Here is a 17,742-nt window from a genome sequence, read left to right as displayed (position 1 = left end):
CCCGAAGCGTGGGGTTTGCGGAGACGTAGGGCCTGGCGGAGGGAAGGATGGGGAAGCATCTCAGGGAGGACTGGCGTCTGCCGAATCCCAGGGCTGCCCTGAGGGGCCAAGAGGGGCGAGGGTGGGGACGATGGAAGACAAGCCACATGCCGAATGGGGACCTGACGCGGCGCGCGACAGGATGGGCGGACGGTGAAGAGAACTAGGGTGGAAGGGCCGGAGAGGGGCGACCTCAGCGACGGAACCGGACACAGACGCAGATCTGGCAGTTGAGCGACAGGCTCCGGAGCATTTCCGGGCGTCGCGGGACTCCCCGCCGACAGGAGGGCGGTTGCCGAGCCTGTGACATCCGCGGAGACCAGCAGGCCCCGGGTGTGGAGGATGCCGCAGGAAGGGGACTGCGTGGCTGGGTTTGGCCACAAAAAGCGGAGGGCACTCACCCGAGCGGACCTTGGCTCCGGAGAACCCGTTTCCCGGTCAACGAAACACGTCGCGCGAGGGGCGGGGCCCGTACGTGCAGGGAGGGGAGGCAGAGAAAAAGGCGGGGCCGGGCCGGGTCGGGGTCTCCGGCAGGGGCGGGGCCGGCCGGGGCGGGGGGCCGGGGCGGGGTCTCCGGCAGGGGCGGGGCCGGGCCGGGGCGGGGAGCTTACTGATCTCCCGCGCCCGCTGCGCGCGTTTCTGGCCGGGGGGCCGGGCCGGGGCCGGGGGTCCGGGGGGCCGGGGCCGGGGCGAGGAACTTACTGATCTCCCGCGCCCGCTGCGCGCGTTTCTGGCCGGGGGGCCGGGCCGGGGCGGGGCCGGGGCCGGGGGGCCGGGGGGCCGGGCTGGGGCCGGGGCCGGGCCGGGGAGCTTACTGACCTCCCGCGCCCGCTGCGCGCGTTTCTGGCCCTGCCGGTGTCTCCGCCGGTTGAAAGCGCGTGTCTGCGTCGGGTTCCGTTGGAGTGCGTTCGGTGCGCCGCCGTGGGTCCGCGCTGCTTCCACCCAACTTCCTGTGAGGTAAGAGGCGCGTGAGGCTCCTGTGCCGGGGGCGGTGCTGCTCCCGAGTCGGCGCGCGGCGGGGACGTGAGTCCGTAGGTGCTGGCGGGAGCGAGAGTGGGGTGGGGACCCTCGCGAGCCCTCACTCCGCCTCTGGGTGGCAGCCTCTTCGGCCCCACACGGCGTGACGCGCGCTCGGGCTCCGCTTTCGCGTCGAGGCAGAGGCGTGGTAGGGGTCGGGCCCAGGGCTGGAGGGGCCGGGACCCCGCGGGGTGCTGCCCTGGACACCGCGCCGGCAGCTGTTCCGCGCGGGTTCATGTCATTCCTATTTTCAACCTGTCCTGCTCCGCACCTGAGGTGATTTATAAATTCGGTACCTTTGGGACAGGCGTGGATGACATCCCATAATTTACTTCGTTATTAATTTCTAAATGTAGCCCTAGGCGCAGCGGTGCAAGGAGAGCCACATTTACCCCTGGCGCTGCACGGCCCTGAGGCAGGGCAAGGCTGTCCACCCCGCTGTCAGAACCCCAGCAGGGAAGGTGTCTAGAAGGCAGTCCTGGGAACCCTGCACAGAGGCCCAGCGGGCACAAGGTTGGGGCAGCTCTGTTCCCAGCAGGCCGAGCCCGGGTGGCTGGAGAGGGAGCTCTGGAAGGTCAGCGTAGGGGCCGTCGGCCCCTGCAGACCCTGTGCCCAGCCCAGCATCCCGGGGAGCTCCCTCCACATGCTCATCCCACGAGGTTCCTGCTGCACTCAGAGTGGAGGATGGGAGGCCTGGGGCGGAGGGCCGGGGGTTTGGAGGGGCTGAGGGGGACAAGGATGCACAAGGGACCAGTGCAGAGGACAGCGCGACTCCCAGGGGCCCGGGGTCCTGGTCTTCCTGGTCCTGCCGTTTTTATTAGAAGCGAGCCCTCCACCCCAGTGGGTGTAGAGCCCAGGACGCAGCAGAGGGTGGGGGGGTGGGGGGGCGGCATCGGGGCAGGTGGCAACCCCTTGGACGCAGGCTCAGGACGCCAGGGTCAGGGCGTGAGTGCCGGGGCCCCCTCAAAGCCGCGGGGTCCAAAGAGGCCGCCGGCCCCGGCCCCGCCCCCTCCTCCTCCTCCCCCTCCACCGCCAGGCCCGGGTGGCCGCCTCCTCCGAACGTGGCCGCTTCCGCAGCGCCCGGCGCGAGCCGCACTCCGCCACCAGGGGGCGCCACAGCTCCTCGCGCCGCCGCCTCCCGCAAACACAAAGACCCGCGCGGCCACGACGGCCGCGTGCCCGGAGCGCCGGGGTCTTTCCTGGACACCAAAGTCAAGAGCTCACGTTCCAGGAGGATCTGTCCGCGGAAATTGGGTTCTGAGCGTTGCCGGACTCCGCCGCGGGGAGGACATGGAGGGGAGGCGGGTGAGGGGAGGGGGGCGGAGGGTCGGGGGTGCCGGGGGGTGCGGGAAGGCTGCGGGGGAGGCTGTTGGGGACGTTCGTGGCGGGGGGAGGCTGTTGGGTCCCCTCCCCGCCCCACCGCGTCCCAGGGAACCCAGGCAGGGCACCCAGTGAGGGGGGCCCGGGCGTCCGCCGATTCCTCACTGCTGTCCCCGCCTGTGCCCGAAACCCCCGTTCACGTTCACCGAGAAAACAGACATAAACCCAGCCAGGCACATCCACTAGAATGGCTGTGATTTCAGAAAAGCAGAAGTAAGTGCTGCCGAGGAGATGGAGGCGTTGGACCCCTCGCGCATTGTCGGGGTGGGTGCAGCCGCGGTACAAAAGGACCTTCCTCAGAAAGTTGAGCACGAAATTCCCATGGGCCCGGAAATTCCCCTCCCGGGCGCTCCCCAGAGAGCTGAAGACTGGGCGCATGCCGGCGGCAAACGTTCACAGCAAAGGGCGGCCCAGTGCGCAGCTGGAACATCACCCCCAGGCAGTCGCTGCGACAGGGACGAGCCTGGGAAACATGAAAATGTCCAGAACAGGGAATCCACAGATAAAGAAAAGACATCGTGGTTGCCAGAGCTCGCGGGAGGGGGCAACAGGGACCGACTGCTTAATGTGTATGGTTCCCCTTTAGGGTGAGGATGTGTTCTAGGACGAGGTGGAGGTCAGGGTTGCAGGACAAGATGGCAGCGCTAAATGCCACTGAATTGTTTGCTTTAACGTCATTAGTTTTGTTATGTGAATTTCATCTCAATAGAATAAGTAGGTCAAGCTGGCAGTAGGGCCCACCCCACCGCGGCCTGGAGCAGGGTCTTCTGGGGTGTACCACCTCTGCCCTCACCCAGGCTCCACCACGACCAGCTTCGTCCACCCTCCAGGAGACCATGAAGGCCCACGTGTGAAATCCTCACTAAGCCCACCCTCCCGTCTCCCTGAACTATGGGTAGGACCCCTCTGGCCCCCAGCCCTGCCGTTGACCCGGCCCACCAAGCCCCCACCCAGATCCACACCACCAGGCACTCTTGCCCTTGGCCTGCTGCCAGGCTGGCCCCGCTCCTTCTGGGCCTCCTGGAGCTTCAACCCCTGCCTCCACAGCAGACCTTGGCCTTTAGCATGCTCAGTCTCCTCAGTGGCAGCCCCAGGAGCAGCCCGGGGCCATCTTCTTGGGTCAAAGCCCTCCTCACTACCCACCCTCTTGCCAGGACTAGCTGTGTCCTGCAGCAGCCCAGCATGTGCCGTTGAGCTGGCCTTTTCTCAGGCCCAGTGCCCAAGGAGGAGCTGATTGCATAGGCTCAGAGTTTCCAGGAAGAGTGGGGACTCAGGAATATCTGCCCAGGTGTCTCCACTGCATCCGCCAGGGCCTCCAGCTTTCCTAAGCAGGACCCTGGCCTCTGGCCTTGGTTGAGTATTTCACCTTCTTCCATGTTTAGTCCTTTGGGCTCTGCTACCCTCCTGCTGGAGGTGAGAGCATCCTGTGTGCAGCCAGAGATGCCCTCTGGCTTTCAGACCTGCCTGCTTTTCACCCTCAGCCCTTTCTCACTCAGCAAAATTGTGGGGGTCCCTAGTCAGCAGCTCCCTGGGCAGCTCTCTGAGCAAGGTGGTCTCTGTGGTCATGAAGGAGAGCCGGCTAGGACAGTGCCGGAAACTCAGCTGCCTCTTTCCTTCAACTCAGCTGGCCCCCCCACCTGAAGTGCACAGGAGCCGGGAAGAGAGTCTGGAGCCAGCCCCGGAGGGCAGCACAGGAGGTGTCGCTGCAGCTGGTGTCCTGCCACCCCTGCAGGCAACACACATCCCGGGCATTCTCCTTAGCCACAGACGGAACAGCCAGCGCCAGAGTCTGCTGTCACTTCCCCTTTAAGCACACTCATTCACCACACCCGAGGAGGCCAGAAGTGCAGGGAGCATGGGCTGGGTGCGGAGAGAAGGCTGAGCCACCGCCGTCCCGGGAGCCCGGCTCCCAGGCCTCTCGTTTTCCCCTACCTCCCTAAGACTTTTCTGTCACTCTCCTGCCATTGAAAGGCTTCTGTTCCTTAAAGTCCTGTTACAGTCTCCTTTCCCAGGATGCAGCGAGCCAAAACAGTACCACTGCACGTCAGTCTGGGTGACAGAGTGAGACCCTATCTTAAAAAAAAAAAAAATTGGCTGGACATGGTGGCTCACGCCTGTAATCCCAGCACTTAGGGAAGCCAAAGTGGGTGGATCATTTGAGGTCAGGAGTTCAAGACCAGCCTAGCCAACATGGTGAAACCCCATCTCTCTACTAAAAATACAAAAATCAGCATGGCGTGGTGGTGCACGCCCATAATCCCAGCTACTGGGGAGGCTGAGGTGAGAGAATTGCTTGAACCCAAGAGGTGGAGGTTGCAGTGAGCCGAGATCACACCATTGCACTCTAGCCTGGGCAACAGAGGGAGACTGTGTCTCCTAAAAAAAAAAAAAAAAAAAAAAGGTCTTCTTTCCATGATGAGAATGTCAGGCCCTGCAGCCTCTTGCACTGGCCAGAGGGGCTGGGGTCACAGTCTGTTTCCTTGCCCACCCTCAAGGGACAAGGAGGAGAGGTGAGGCTGTGGGCACACCTGATTTTACCTGCTGGAGTCCGTGTTCTCTGGGATTAGGGAGCATCTGGAGCTGACTCTTCCACCATGGGACCCTCCCTTTTTCAGGAAAACTTCCCCTCCGCGGGGATCCCGCAGGGCTAAGAAACACCCTCTTCACCTCCCTCCTGCCCGGTCCTTCTGACCAGCCAAGAGAGTGCAGACCCTCCCCGATCTGGGAGGAGGGCCCATCACCGGCTCCCTGCCCCCTGCTGGCCAAGCCCCCCTGGGACTTCCTAGGCTGTTCCTTCCACCCGAAGGGTCTCCCTCTGGCCAAGGCGAGGCTCACAGTTCCCCTGTCAGGATGGGGCCTTAGACACCCAGAGTGACCCAGTGACAATCACCTTAATTCTCCACAGATAACTACCTACAAGTTTTCTTATTTATTCATTAGTGGATTTGTTCGTGATCAGCCCCACACCTGTTAGAATGGAAGCTGCAGGCAGCAGGAACCAGTGTGGCCAAGTCGGAGGGCAGCACAAGCCGGGCCTCCTCGTGGACAGCAGGTTCATGGACAGCAGGTGTGGAGCAGGTCAGGCCCACAGGAGGGCGGGCAGGAGGGCAGGCGCCAAGAGGTGCGGATGGCCTCTCAGAACAGGGGTGCAGGCTGGTGGCGGCAGCAGCTGGAAGGGGAAGGTCACAGAGCCAGAAAGATAGGGTGTCTGCCACAGCCAGTTCTTTGGAAGTTTCCCTGAAAAAGGGAAAAGAGACAAGGTATGGTTCAAAGGAAAGCAGGGCCTGGGAGAGGCCTGTGTGCAGTGTGTCTGCAAAGGGAGGAGGAGGCAAAGATACTGAAGGGGAAGAGGGAAAGGAGGAAGGGACAGGGGAGGTGACAGAGGGAGGGGAGGGGGAGGAGGGGCGGGGGAGGGGATGAGGGAAAGGGGGAGGGAAAGGGGGAACAGGTGGGAGGGGAGGAGGGGGTGGGGGAGAGGAGACAGGAGAGAGGGGAGTAGGGGGAGGGGATGAGGGGAAGGTGGGAGGGGAGAGGGGACAAGTGGGAGGGGAGGGGATGGGGGAGGGAATGAGGGGACAGGTGGGAGGGGAGGGAATGAGGGGCAGGGGGGAAGGGAGGGGGGTTTGGCCCTGCAGCAGGTGGGAATCTGTTCAGCCCATTTCCTGGGCCACGGGATTCATGAAGGGCACTGGATCAGGCCCCCCGGGTGCACTGTTGCTGGTATATGTGGTGGTCGTTTTTGGTGTCATCACTGCTATCTCCCAGGCCGGGAGGAAGGACCGAGGGTGGGCCCGGCGCGGATGGGGGTCCTGGGCAGGGGTGGCGTCCAGGGCGGCGGCACGGCTGGGCTGGTCCTGGCACTGGCACCCGCAGCTGCTCCCTCTGCCTGAGCAGAGACCGGGGACCCCACGCTCCGCGCCAGCACCCGGCCGCGCGGCAGAGAGGGAAGGGTTACGGTGGGGATGGGGGTGGGGGGGGGGTTGGCGGGGGCGCGACTGACTGGCTCGGGATTGGCTCGGCACGCGCAGGACCCGGGGGCAGCTGCGGGCCCAGACTTCCCGGACGCCCTGGCGCCTCTGCTGCCCACGGCGGCCCCGAGGCCACGCCCGCGGAGAGGGGGGCCCCCTTCTACTGTCAGCCGCAGTGACTGCGGGTGCCTGACAGCGCCGCCAGCCCGGGTGGCCCCTCCCGGCCCCAGCGGGGTCTCCCGGGGCTGCCTCTGTCGGTCCCGACCTGCCTGGTCCCTGGAGCTGGGGTGGGAGTCGTGCTTTGATCAATCACTGGTCGACCACACCTGAGGGCCCAGGACTTGTTTGCCACACCTGGGGAGTTTCGCGGCGGCATCTGGAGGGGTCCTGGTTCAGCAACTAGGGGGTGTCTGGTAACCAGCCGGGCCCCTCAGGCTCCCTCCCGGCAGGCCCTGAACAGACAGCCAGGGATGGAACTCGCCCCCTGGGCACCCTGTTTCTGCCCTCAGCCTCCCCACTGAGGCCCAGGACTTTAGAGGTGGGCGTGCCCGCCAGGCTGCCAGGCCATCCCTCTGTGGGCAGCTGAGCAGGCCACCGTGTGGAAGAGGCTCCAGAAAACCCAGCCCTGCCGCTGGACACGTGCGTGGCCAGCAGATAAAGTCTTCCTTGTTATTGTGGGCAGCGTAGCTGCACCTGCGGTGAGGCCAGCACTGCTGAACAGATGTCAATTCACAGAGCTTGACTATGACCCAAAGGTGAGGTTAGGACTCCGGGAGAGGATGGTAGCGGTCTTCAGGGGAAGCTCTCCTTTTCTTCTGTCTGGACACTGGAGCCACACACTCGCCTGTCCCCATCCTCCCACAGCATAGGGCTCCTGGGACCTCGGCCCTGGGCAGGATTTGGGGGATGGCCACGTCTCCCTGAGTGGGCTCTGCTCATGGTCCTCACAAGGCCCGGGACATGGATGAGACCAGGCCTGCGTCCTCTGCCTCCCCGCCCCACTGTGGCTGTGCCAGCCTCCCTGACAGGGGCTCCTCCGTCCACGTGCCCCTCCTGGGCCACTATCCCGTTATAAACAGGCAGGAGTCTCCTTCCAGCCTCCCTCTGGGGCGGGCAGGCAGCACAGTGATCACCTGCCCCCACTCCCTCATCTGTCACCCTGAACTGTGTTCACGGTAAAATTACTCATCCTCAGCCGGAGATAAATGGCATCAGCCTAGAGCCAGCCCGCGGCAGGGGGTGGGGCTCCCTGCTCAGGGTTCCCAGGCCTGGGCCAGATAAACCTGGTGAGCTGCGCCTTTGTGCTCACACACAGCTGGCGATGGCAAGTCAGTGGATCTGTACGTGTCTGATGTGTGCCCTTGGTAAAAGCACACGTGTGCACGATTCTGTGTGCATGTGCTTGTGGGGGCTGGGGGCTGAGGGAGGCCATCTGGGATGTGGGGTCTGGATGTGGTGGCCAGGGTGGGCGCTAGGCAGGCAGCAGAGTAGAGAAGGTATGTCGCCAGGAGAAGGGACCCAAGGAATCGGAAGAGCAGGGGGAGCCACTGAGTGGGGTGCAGGGAAGATGGGGTGTCTGGGAGCTCAGCCTGGTGCAGAGGGAGGGAAGCAGGCAGCTCCTGGGTGCACGGGTGGGGCATACTCTCTACAGATTCAATGCTGGATTTGTATAGTGTATAGATTTTCAATAGTTATTTCAATCATCAAAAACAATCGTGTTTACAATTTACTGGGCAACCACTATATGCTGGTCAACATCTAGAATTTATCAACAATTGTACAAGCCAAGCATTTTATTCTCATTTCTACAGAGGATAAAACAGAGAATAAGGAACTTTACATTGTCAATGATCCAACACCTAGTGCACCCATGGCCGTGCGTCCACAGGACAAAGCAGCCTTTGGAGCCCTGGAACTTAAGATGTCCAGAGATCAGCAGCTCTCGGCTCAGGCCCAGGCAGCTGGACAGCACCCAGCGCCTCCTCCAGGTCCTCCTGGGTCCCCTCCTTTCTTTCACTTTCAGCCCGGGAATCTCTGTGAAGTCCTAGCTGATAACTAAGGGGTTAATGAATAATCACAGTGATGAGCTCTGGAGGAGCCATGGCCCAGAGCAGCTGTGGCCTCCTTTGATTAAACCACAGAAGTCCAGAGGATCAGGCCTCAAACCTCCTCCACCACCTGCCAGCTGGCACCTGTGAAGGAGGTGGGACCAGCACCCACCTCACAGTGGCTGCAGGGTCACCTGAGATGGTGATTGCAAAGTGCTGAGCCATCGGGACACATATTTCCAAGACCTCCTGAGTGCCGGCTGGCCCCTGGAGCAGAGATGAGACCCCTGTGGGGCCTACAGTCCAGTTATGAAGGCAGGGTTCCTGTGTAAGCCAGCAGGCCCAGTTCTGGAAAGGCCAGGATGTGGGTTCAGAAGCTCAAGGACAATGGACTCATTCTGACTGGAGGGATCCAGGAAGGCTTCGTGGAGGAAGTGGCATTTGACATTGGCATCAAGGATGAACAGGATTAGACAGAGGGGACTGGTGTCTGCGTGAAGGATCGCCAAAGCGCTGTTCTGGGGTGAGGGCGATCAGCCCCTCCTGCCCCTCCTGAACTATGAGGCTCGGGAGCCTTTGGCAGAAGGTGGCTCTGCACGCCCCAGGTGCAAGGTTGGAGCTTCCTTTTCTGCACTCCACAGCAGGAAGAAGGGCAGTGTGAACTGCTCACCACTGTCTTCCTGGGTTTGCAGCTCTGCACCTGGCACAGAGACAGGCTCAGTGACGGTTGAAGGAATCGGAGAAATAATGAAAAGTGTGTTCAGCCTGCAGGCGGCAGAGCCTCGGGTTAACCGTTAACGTCAGGAAATGACAGATCCAATGCTCCTGCTTGGGGCAGCGTGGAGGCCAGCGGAGGAACTGCAGGAGCCTAAAGGAGATGGCGCGCAGGCTTGGCTCGGGAGAGCAGCCGTCTGAAAGACGGCGGCGAAGGGTGCAGGAGGAGATGCCCTGGGCAGGGGCTTGGCGGCGCCTGGCACCAAACTTCCTAAAGCAGCTGCCTCTGTGAACTGCGCCTGGCAGGGAGGGAGCCACACCAGGAGTGACCCTAGACGCTGGCTCCCCAGGGGTGACTGCAGGCAGTGTCTCCCGCCCATGTGGGCCTCCGGCTTGGGGTCCCCAGAGCTCTGCCCTGCTGCTGGCTGCACTGAGAGAGGTGGCCTTCTGAATGGGCCCTGTCCCCGGGGAGCCTCTGGTAAAAAGATTCACCTGCACCCTCAAAACACGCCATGCCCATTGGAGGCTCTGGGTGCAGGCTGCCCCTCAAACAGAGAAAACCACACGCTGTTTAAGACCCAAAACCAAGGAGACAGCCCCTCATGCCCCCTTCTATCTCCCCTTCTGTCCAGGGCCCCCTGCCTGCTCTGGTCCACCCCGTCCTGACCCCCTCTGTCTGTTCATCTGAGGGCCGTGAGCCAAGGCCTGGGCCTGGCTGAGGGTCAGGGATCCTGGGACCTGCTTGAGACTATTCCCCATACACTCCTTCAGCCAGAAGGTCAGCCGTGGAGACAAACCCCCACCCTGAGCCTGCAGTGTCAGCAACGCCCTGTCCTCACAGTGCCGGGCAGTGTCAGGCTGAGACCCAGGGCCACCTGCTCCAACGTCCGCTCCAAGCAAGCCAGAGCCAGGTGCTGCCAGCCTGCCCATGTGCACACGTTAGCAGACAGGTTTCCTGGTGTGGCACACACGTGTTATGACCGCGGCTGCTGCCCCCAGCCCAGAGTGCACTTCCGGGTAATCCAGCACCCTGAGGCTTCACTGCTCTCCTGAGGGTTTTCTAAGATTAAATCTCCCTCACAATGACAGCCTCCTGTCACCTGGGCCCTGGTGACGAAGCCTTCGGAGAGGCAAGGACCCAGCCGGGGCATTCACAGTGGGCATGCTGTCCACCCTCCGCCCCTGTCCTGGCCCCCACAGTGGAGCCGCCACCTTGGGTAACGGGCTGCCTGAGGTCCTGGAGAAGGAACAACCAGGTGGCCCACCTTCGGTGCACAGGGAGCAGCAGGCACCTGACGGCAGCCCCCGCACCCCTCCCTGGGCTGAAGTTCAGGCTGTCTCATCCCTTGCCAGGAGCTCAGGGCTGAGCTAGGTTAGCAGGGGATGGGTTGAGGGTCTGTTGTCCAGCAGGTTGCCCGGGCCCCACCCAGGCCACTCAGAAAACACCTGTGAGAGCTCCGCAGGCATGCAGGGCACTGTCGTGAGCACACCAGTGGGGACAGACGTCCAGGCAGGAGGGAGCAGCCAGAGCCCCATCCCGCCAGGGTCACCAGGTGAGCAAGGCTGGGGAACAATGGAGGCGGAGCCCCGCGACTGCCCAGCTCACTGCCCAGCTCACTGCCCCCAGTGTCCAGGCTGTGGTGCAGGCGTGGGGACCCAGGTGTGTTCAGGGGTCTCCTTCAGGGAAGGAGACCAAGCTGGGAGTCTGGGGAGGCCGAGATGTGAGATGACAGCAGGTGAAGAGTGAGCCACAATCAGCATTTTCACATGAAAGGAAACTACAGGCCTGGGCGCAGTGGCTCACGCCTGTAATCCCGGCACTGTGAGAGGCTGAGGTGGGAGGATCACCTGAGGTCGGGAGTTCGAGACCAGCCTGACCAACATGGAGAAACCCCATTTCTACTAAAAAAAATACAAAATTAGCTGGGCGTGGTGGCGCATGCCTGTAATCCTAGCTATTCGGGAGGCTGAGGCAGGAGAATCACTTGAACCCGGGAGGCGGAGGTTATGGAGAGCCAAGATCGCACCACTGCACCCCAGCCTGGGCAACAAGAGTGAAACTCCATCTCAAAAAAAAAAAAAAAGAAAAAGAAAAAAAGAAAGGCAACTACAGAAGGCGAGGAGAACCACCCGAGATCACCAGAGGGAACCGTGGAAGGTCTGTGGTCCACCAGCCAGGCTGGGGCACCTCAGCCCCTGGGCAGAGCACCAAGCAGGGCCGTGCCCTGGTAAAGGAGGGCACAGTCAGCCCCAGACTACAAGCTGCCTTGGTCCTCCCAGCAGGGCTTAAAAGCAAGACCCCAAAGGACCAAACAGCTTCCAAGTAACTTCCTGGAGTCCTGAGCAAAGTAAACTTTTCTCAGCTTTGCTACAAAAATAGTCAGCACCCAGCAAAATTCACAATCCCTGTCACCCATTCAAAAATCACCAGGCATGCGAGGAAGCAGGAAAAGGAAAATGCACCCAGAAGAGAAGGAGCACCCATCAACGGGGCCGCCTCAGAAGCAACAGACGACCGGGCAAGTCCAAGGGCACCGAGGCACCTGCCACCGCTGCGCCCAGCACTCCCGAAGCCAGAGGCAGGTGGGACATAGGTGGGGACGTTCTGAGCAAAAACGCATGCAGCCAAGCTGGGGTCGCCCGTGGGAAGAGGGCGAAACGCTTGCACGTGGGTAGGGCAGTCTCTGCAAGGGGCTGTGTGGGCTCCGGGACCAGATGCTATGAGGGCCTCACCAGCTGCGAGGTGGCAGGACCAGATGCTGTAAGGGCCTCACCAGCTGCAAGGTGGCTGTCTCTGCCCCACCCCACACGCTCAATGCATGTTAATTTCATCTTGTTTCATTCTCATTCCCATTTTACAGATTGAGGTTCAGAGAAGTCAGAAGACTTCCCAAGGCTGCACAACGTCCTGGGGTGAGGCCTCACACCATCTGCACCACCTGCCCTCCAGGTCCCACCATCCTCACAAATTCAAGGCAAGGTTCTGGAACCCCCAGCCCTCCAGAAAGGGGAAGCTGAGCCCAGGAGGCACATCTGAGAGTTCGGGTCCGTGAGTTTACCCTGCGCTCATGCCGATTCCTCCTGCATCCTGTCGGGATGTCTGGATTCCAGAGTCCCCATCCTGATTTTCCAACCTTGCCTCAGCCTTGGCTTCTCCCTTTTGGGGTGGGACAGGGAACCCCAGCAGCAGGTGTATGAGGGCATGAGAGGGCGGGAGGTGCCCTATGCCTACCCGCCAGACCAGGGCCCCAGCTCTGGACACAGGGAGAGAGCGTGAGCGCTGTTCCTGCTCCTACTCCTTCACCTGAGCAGGTGCTCCCAGGTACAGGTGCCGAGTCCCCCCCAGAGGGGCCCTGCCACAACCAGAGGACTGACAAACCCAGACACAACTGTCTCTTCCCCCTGGTCAGGGTCTGGGCAAGGGTGCCTCTGGGCTGCTGTCCATGCTGTGAGTGTCCGTGCCGTGGCCCGGTGTGTGAGTGTCCCCGCCCTGGCCCGCTGTCGCGAGTGTCCCCACCGTCGCCTGCTGTCGCGAGTGTCCCCACCGTCGCCTGCTGTCGCGGGTGTCCGTGCCGTGGGCCGCTGCCGCGGGCATCCGTGCTGTGGGCCGCTGCCGTGGGCGTCCGTGCTGTGGGCTGCTGTCGTGGGTGTCCGTGCTGTGGCCCGGTATGTGAGGTTGCGTTTCCAACAGGGAGTAATTTGGCTTTGGTTACCTGAGGGTCTGAGGACAGGCACTAAAGCCCCACCTTTCTGGCTTCCAGAGTTGCCGGCTCCAGCAGCAGCCTCCAGGCCTGAGCAGGCTCTGGGGCTCCCACACCTGGGGGGCCAGGGTGGGGGTGACAAAGGGCCCCAGGCGACGGCTGAGAGCCGGCCCTGAGCCGGCCAGGGCGGGCAGCAGAACAGCCACCAGCTCCCGCCAGGCCCTGGCAGCATGAGCGATGGCAGGCCCAGCGATAAGAAACTAATAATTTATGCTTCCAGCTCCCGGGGCCGGCGCCAAGGGAAGGCTGGGCCACAGCCTCCCCCGCACTGAGCGGCCGCAGTCCTTTATTGCACAAATTATTAACGACCAGAGGATGAATGACTCTGTAATCAGATCAGGCTGCCAGCACTTTTCATTGCATTTATTTGTATAAATTCTGAAGTCGGGGTCTGCCCTAAGCTCAGCAAGCCAGCCTCGTGCTGGCTGGGCGCCCAGGCCCCCACCCAGACGGAACACCCGTCCCTCACCCTGCCCACGGGTTCCAGAGGACAGAGGGCTCAGGAAGGGGTGCAGGGAACTGCTCTGAGCCAGAAGCCGAGTTCATGGGCACCCAAAGCAGCCCTGGGCCAGGGTCAGAGCTCTGTCCTTGAACATGCCTCAGGGAAGATTCCCAACTGTCCTCAGAGCCAGGGGCACCCAGGTCTTGGGAGCTGAAGGGGGGTGGGTCTGAGACCAGGAGAAGGCTCCCCAGCCCTGAGGGAACCCTCATCACCCCCCTGCTCTCCTCGATCCAGGAATGGTCCCAGGGTTGCCCCAGGCCTCCTGGCTCTCCCGCCTCCATCCCATGGGCTTCCCGGGAGCCCCAGGCTGGTCTCCCACCTGCCCCCTCCTTTTCTGGTCTTGCCTGGGCTGGGCCCAGGGGCTCTGGCTGTGGGTTTTCTGTGCAGCACCTCGCAGTGAGCCTGACGCTGGTCCTCTCCTGAGCCCCCGTTTAATCTTATTGATCTCTCGTTACGCTACAGCGCGTAAATTCAGATTTAGAGATCTTATGTTCCATCATAAATTGGGCTGGCAGACTTCCGATCAACAAGATAAAGCTGTCTTCCGTGAGGCGGGTGTTTTATTAGTCTTGGTCCCAGTGCTGCAGGTGTGGGCTGGGGAGTGCCTGAGGGAGGGGCCTCTGCTTGGGACCCTTCCTGCCTGGGCGAGGGGCTGAGTCCCTCCTGCCGCCCAGGCTGGGCCCCAGGTACCTGGCGAACAAAGGGACCCTGAAATTGCCGCCTTTCCCCTGCCTCTTGGGCTCTGCATACGATTTCAGCCAATCCCTGCTTCCCAGCCTCGCCCACCCGCTTCTGGGGCCACCCCCGGGTTAAGCAGGGCTGTGCAGCATGGGGGTCCTGTTCTCATTCAGCCACCTGCACGGCCACCCCAGTGTGATTCCTCATCAGCCACACAGAAGACAGATGGTCCATAGGAGACTCAGAAACAGAGAAGCCTCACGCCAGGTCCACAGAGGCACCCACGCCCGCCAAAAGGATGCCACACACTCACCCTGCCCTCTGGGGAGCACAGTGGGAGTCCAGGACACCGCCTTGGATGGGGTGAGGCTCCGTCTGTGACCTCAGAAAGTCAGTCTGGGGCTGGACTTGACATGGGAAACAGAATAAAACTGCCTGTCCACCTGAGCTTGCCGCCCTAAAAATCCCTGACATGATACAGAGGTCAGTGCTGACAGAGGGCCTGCTGCCCCCAGTGGCCCTGCCGGTGGGGTCTCAACCCACCCACTTCTTCCGGAGCAGCCGGTCACAGCTGTGGTCCTGCTGGCACACGGGGATGAGACCCGAAAACACACAGCGACTGCACAGTGCAACCCTGCATATCCCATTTGGGTACAAGTTTCATTACCCGAAGAAACATGGGGAGGGACCCCAGAGCAGCTCACGCGTGGGTACCCTCCGCTGTGTTAGCGTCCCGGCCCTCACACGGCACCCAGGCCTCGTTGGGGCAAGGCCTTGTGCAGACACGGTGGGATCTGCGTGTGCACTGGGGCCTGTGCCTGGGCTGCTGCTCCCCGGCCACCGGTGTCAGGATCTCCAGGACCCCCGTGAGTGGTCAGTGGAGCAGAGATGGCACAGATGCCAGCGACCTGGGTCATTCTCTACCTGGGATGCGGGACCCCAGAGACCACGCTGTGGGTCTGTATCTGCCTCTTCATGCAGGAGCAGGTGCGACCCCTGCCTGCCCCAGCCATGAGGCTCTGTCACAGGGGACCTCTGTGGCACCCTGTGCTGCAGGCAAGGCCTTAGGACAGATGCCACGCCACTGTCCAGGAGACTGTCTCCTGAGACTGACCTCCCCTTGCACTGGGCAATGTCTGCTGAAGATAAGGACGTCTTCGCTGGGCCAGGCCTGGAGTTCTCCCAGGTCGTGAGCTTTCCTCTCTCTGATGAAGAGGATACCTGCGGTCAAGCTCCTACAGAGCAGTTGGGAACAGGAAGGCAGGCAGAGTCCCACCTGGGCAGGTGGTAGGAGTGGAAGGAGCAGGCAGGCAGCAGGGCCCAGGGCTAGGAGTCTGGCTGTGAGCAGGGCCCACCCTCCCCTGGACACAATGGAGGACCACGTGTGTGGTTTTCACTGACTGAGCACCTACCTTGTGCCAGACATGTGGGATTGCTGGTGAATTAACAAAAGCCCTGCTCTCAGGGGGCTCCTATCCCAGCACATACACCGTCACATCTGGGGTCCAGCCTGGACCCCCCCATGCAGTTGGAGAGGGTCTCAGAACCAGGTCTAAGAACAGCAACTTCCAGCCACGGCACCCCGCCCCTCCCCAGCTGGCCTGGGCTCCAGCTCCTCGCACCTGAGGCTGTCTGTGCAGGGCCCCCAGCTGGTGCCCCTCTCCTCTGAAGCTCGGGGGTCGCCGCAGCCTGGCACCCTCATCGGGCCTGTTATGCACGTTCTGGTCTCTCCGTGCCCACAGACCCGCCAAGCTCACCAGCCAGTCAATGTGCAGCCAGCGCAAGCCCGACCTGCTAGGGGCCTCAGAACAAGCGGCGTGGCCCGAGGCCGTCACACAGCATCTGTGCTGAGAGTGAGCTGACGTGGACGGTGGCACCGTGGCCGTGGCAGAGGCACCATCCCTCCACCCTCACTCATGTAGGGATCCGCTCTTCTCTCGCACCGGGCCCTGCTGGCACATTCCAGATGTGGGGCACACGGACTGGAGCCCAAGGCCTGCGTGCTGGGCCCTGGCTCTGCACTCGGCTCCCAGAGTCTCCCACCCAATGTCAGAGAGGGTGCCGCAACAGTGCTTCGGGGGCTCCTGTCATGAGGGCTGAGGACCACCTAGGCCCACGTCCGCCCAGCAGGTGGCAGCTGCATCCCCTGGTCCAGGTCCAGGCTGCAGGCCGCAGTGTTGGCAGGGGGAGGAGAGGGTGAAATTGGCTGAGCCCATCCATTGGGACAGACCCTCCCGCTCCTTGGGGCTCTGGAGAACTCTATTCCTTCTCTTTGCTTAACCTCAAGGTGCTGGGGCCTCTGGCTGCTGCACCATTTACAGAGGAATTGTCTGGGATGCGCCAGGCCTAGCACTCTCGCTCTCACCGGTGTGCGTGTCAGCACGCTAGTGACATGGCAGGTGAGGACCACGGCACCGCCCCTGCGATCTGGCAGTCAGAGCCCACCTGTGTGTCTGCAGGAGCATCCCTGACTACACACCACGGGACGGCAGGGAAGGGTCCCTCGGGCCCCACCCCTTTGTTCTTTCAATGGTAAAGGTTCAGTTCGGTGGACAGACTGGACTTGGAAACACCTTCTTGCGTCCTCGAAACAACGTGGCACGCAGCCAGCTCACAGCACCCAAAGGCACGGGCAAGTTGCATCATGGCAGCCCCTCCTGTCTGACCAGGAGCAGGTGCGTTCCTGAGGTCCTGGCCACTTCTGCAGGAGCGTCTGAGGGAGCCCAGCTGCTATACCACGACCCCTGACCTCCCGGGTTAGCCTTTCCATCCAACAGCACCAGGACTGGACAGGCCACCTTGGCTGAGGATCACGTGTGCCTGGGTCTGTGCGGTGCTGATGCCCACAGGCCCTGGGTCTGTGTTGTGCACAGGCCTTGGAAAGCAGTGCACATCCTGTCTGCACCGGTGTCTGTAGTGAAGCCATCTTTGTCCCTGTGGCCGTGGGAGGGTCTGTCTGTGCTGTGTGTGTGTCCTGCGCGCGTCGGGAGCTGCTGCGCCACACACAGGCACGCAGGGTGTGGGCACACCTGTGCTTCTGAGCCCGCGTGCCCTTGCCGGTGGCCAGGCACACACACAGCTGTGCATCCTTGGCCCAAGATCAGCTGTGCCACACCTGCAGGCTGCAGGATCTTTTCTGTGTGTCTCCTTCCATCACCAGAAGTAAGCTCAGGACTGAGGCTGACAGGCTGGCCTGAGCGCTGCTCACCTGCACCTCCTGGCTGCACCTGTGGCCCCGGACTCAGCTTCCCCATCTCTCTCCTCCCCACCCCACCTCTGGGTCATCTCCGGCTGGGGCTGTACCACATCTGGGCTCAATAAATGGTTGATTGATTGATGAGGGGATGGATGAGAAGGGCTCTAAGAGAAATGCTGGGGAGCCTGGGCAGGCACTCCCGGACGGCGGAGGCGGCCTGCAGGCTGGGGCAGCGGCCCCTGGCGCCCCCACACTCCCCCAGGACGTCTGGGGTCACCGTCTGCTCCATGGCAGCCCCAGGGTTATTTATGACCTCCTCCCTCTGGTGGGGAGGCAGGCTCCAGCCTCAGCCCAGCGGCGGAGGGGCCCCAGCAGGGGAACCCGGAGCAGCGACAGAGGCACCAAGGCCCAGGCAGGCGGGGCTCGGTGGGCCGGAGGA

The 17,742-nt window shown here is 62.2% G+C and overlaps 1 long non-coding RNA gene across 8 annotated transcripts; it reads left to right on the top strand.

The window, feature by feature from the left end:
* The first annotated feature begins 838 nt into the window (after positions 1 to 838).
* Positions 839 to 17,437, top strand: LOC129532427 (uncharacterized). 8 transcript variants are annotated; one of them, XR_008678170.2, is made up of 5 exons: positions 2,393 to 5,503; positions 8,216 to 11,749; positions 12,028 to 12,832; positions 14,281 to 14,470; positions 15,850 to 17,437. It is a non-coding gene; the product is annotated as an uncharacterized lncRNA (long non-coding RNA). The 8 variants fall into 8 exon arrangements; XR_010132744.1 differs by lacking the exon at positions 15,850 to 17,437 and adding an exon at positions 839 to 996 and having other exon boundaries at positions 5,377 to 5,503; positions 12,028 to 14,554; XR_008678166.2 differs by having other exon boundaries at positions 12,028 to 14,470.
* Positions 17,438 to 17,742: the final 305 nt, after the last annotated feature.

Source organism: Gorilla gorilla, chromosome 1 (genome assembly GCF_029281585.2).
Source record: "Gorilla gorilla gorilla isolate KB3781 chromosome 1, NHGRI_mGorGor1-v2.1_pri, whole genome shotgun sequence".
NCBI classification, from domain to species: Eukaryota; Metazoa; Chordata; class Mammalia; order Primates; family Hominidae; genus Gorilla; species Gorilla gorilla.
The sequence above is the reverse complement of the archived record's forward strand: the minus strand, read 5'-3'. Positions and strand labels throughout refer to the sequence as shown.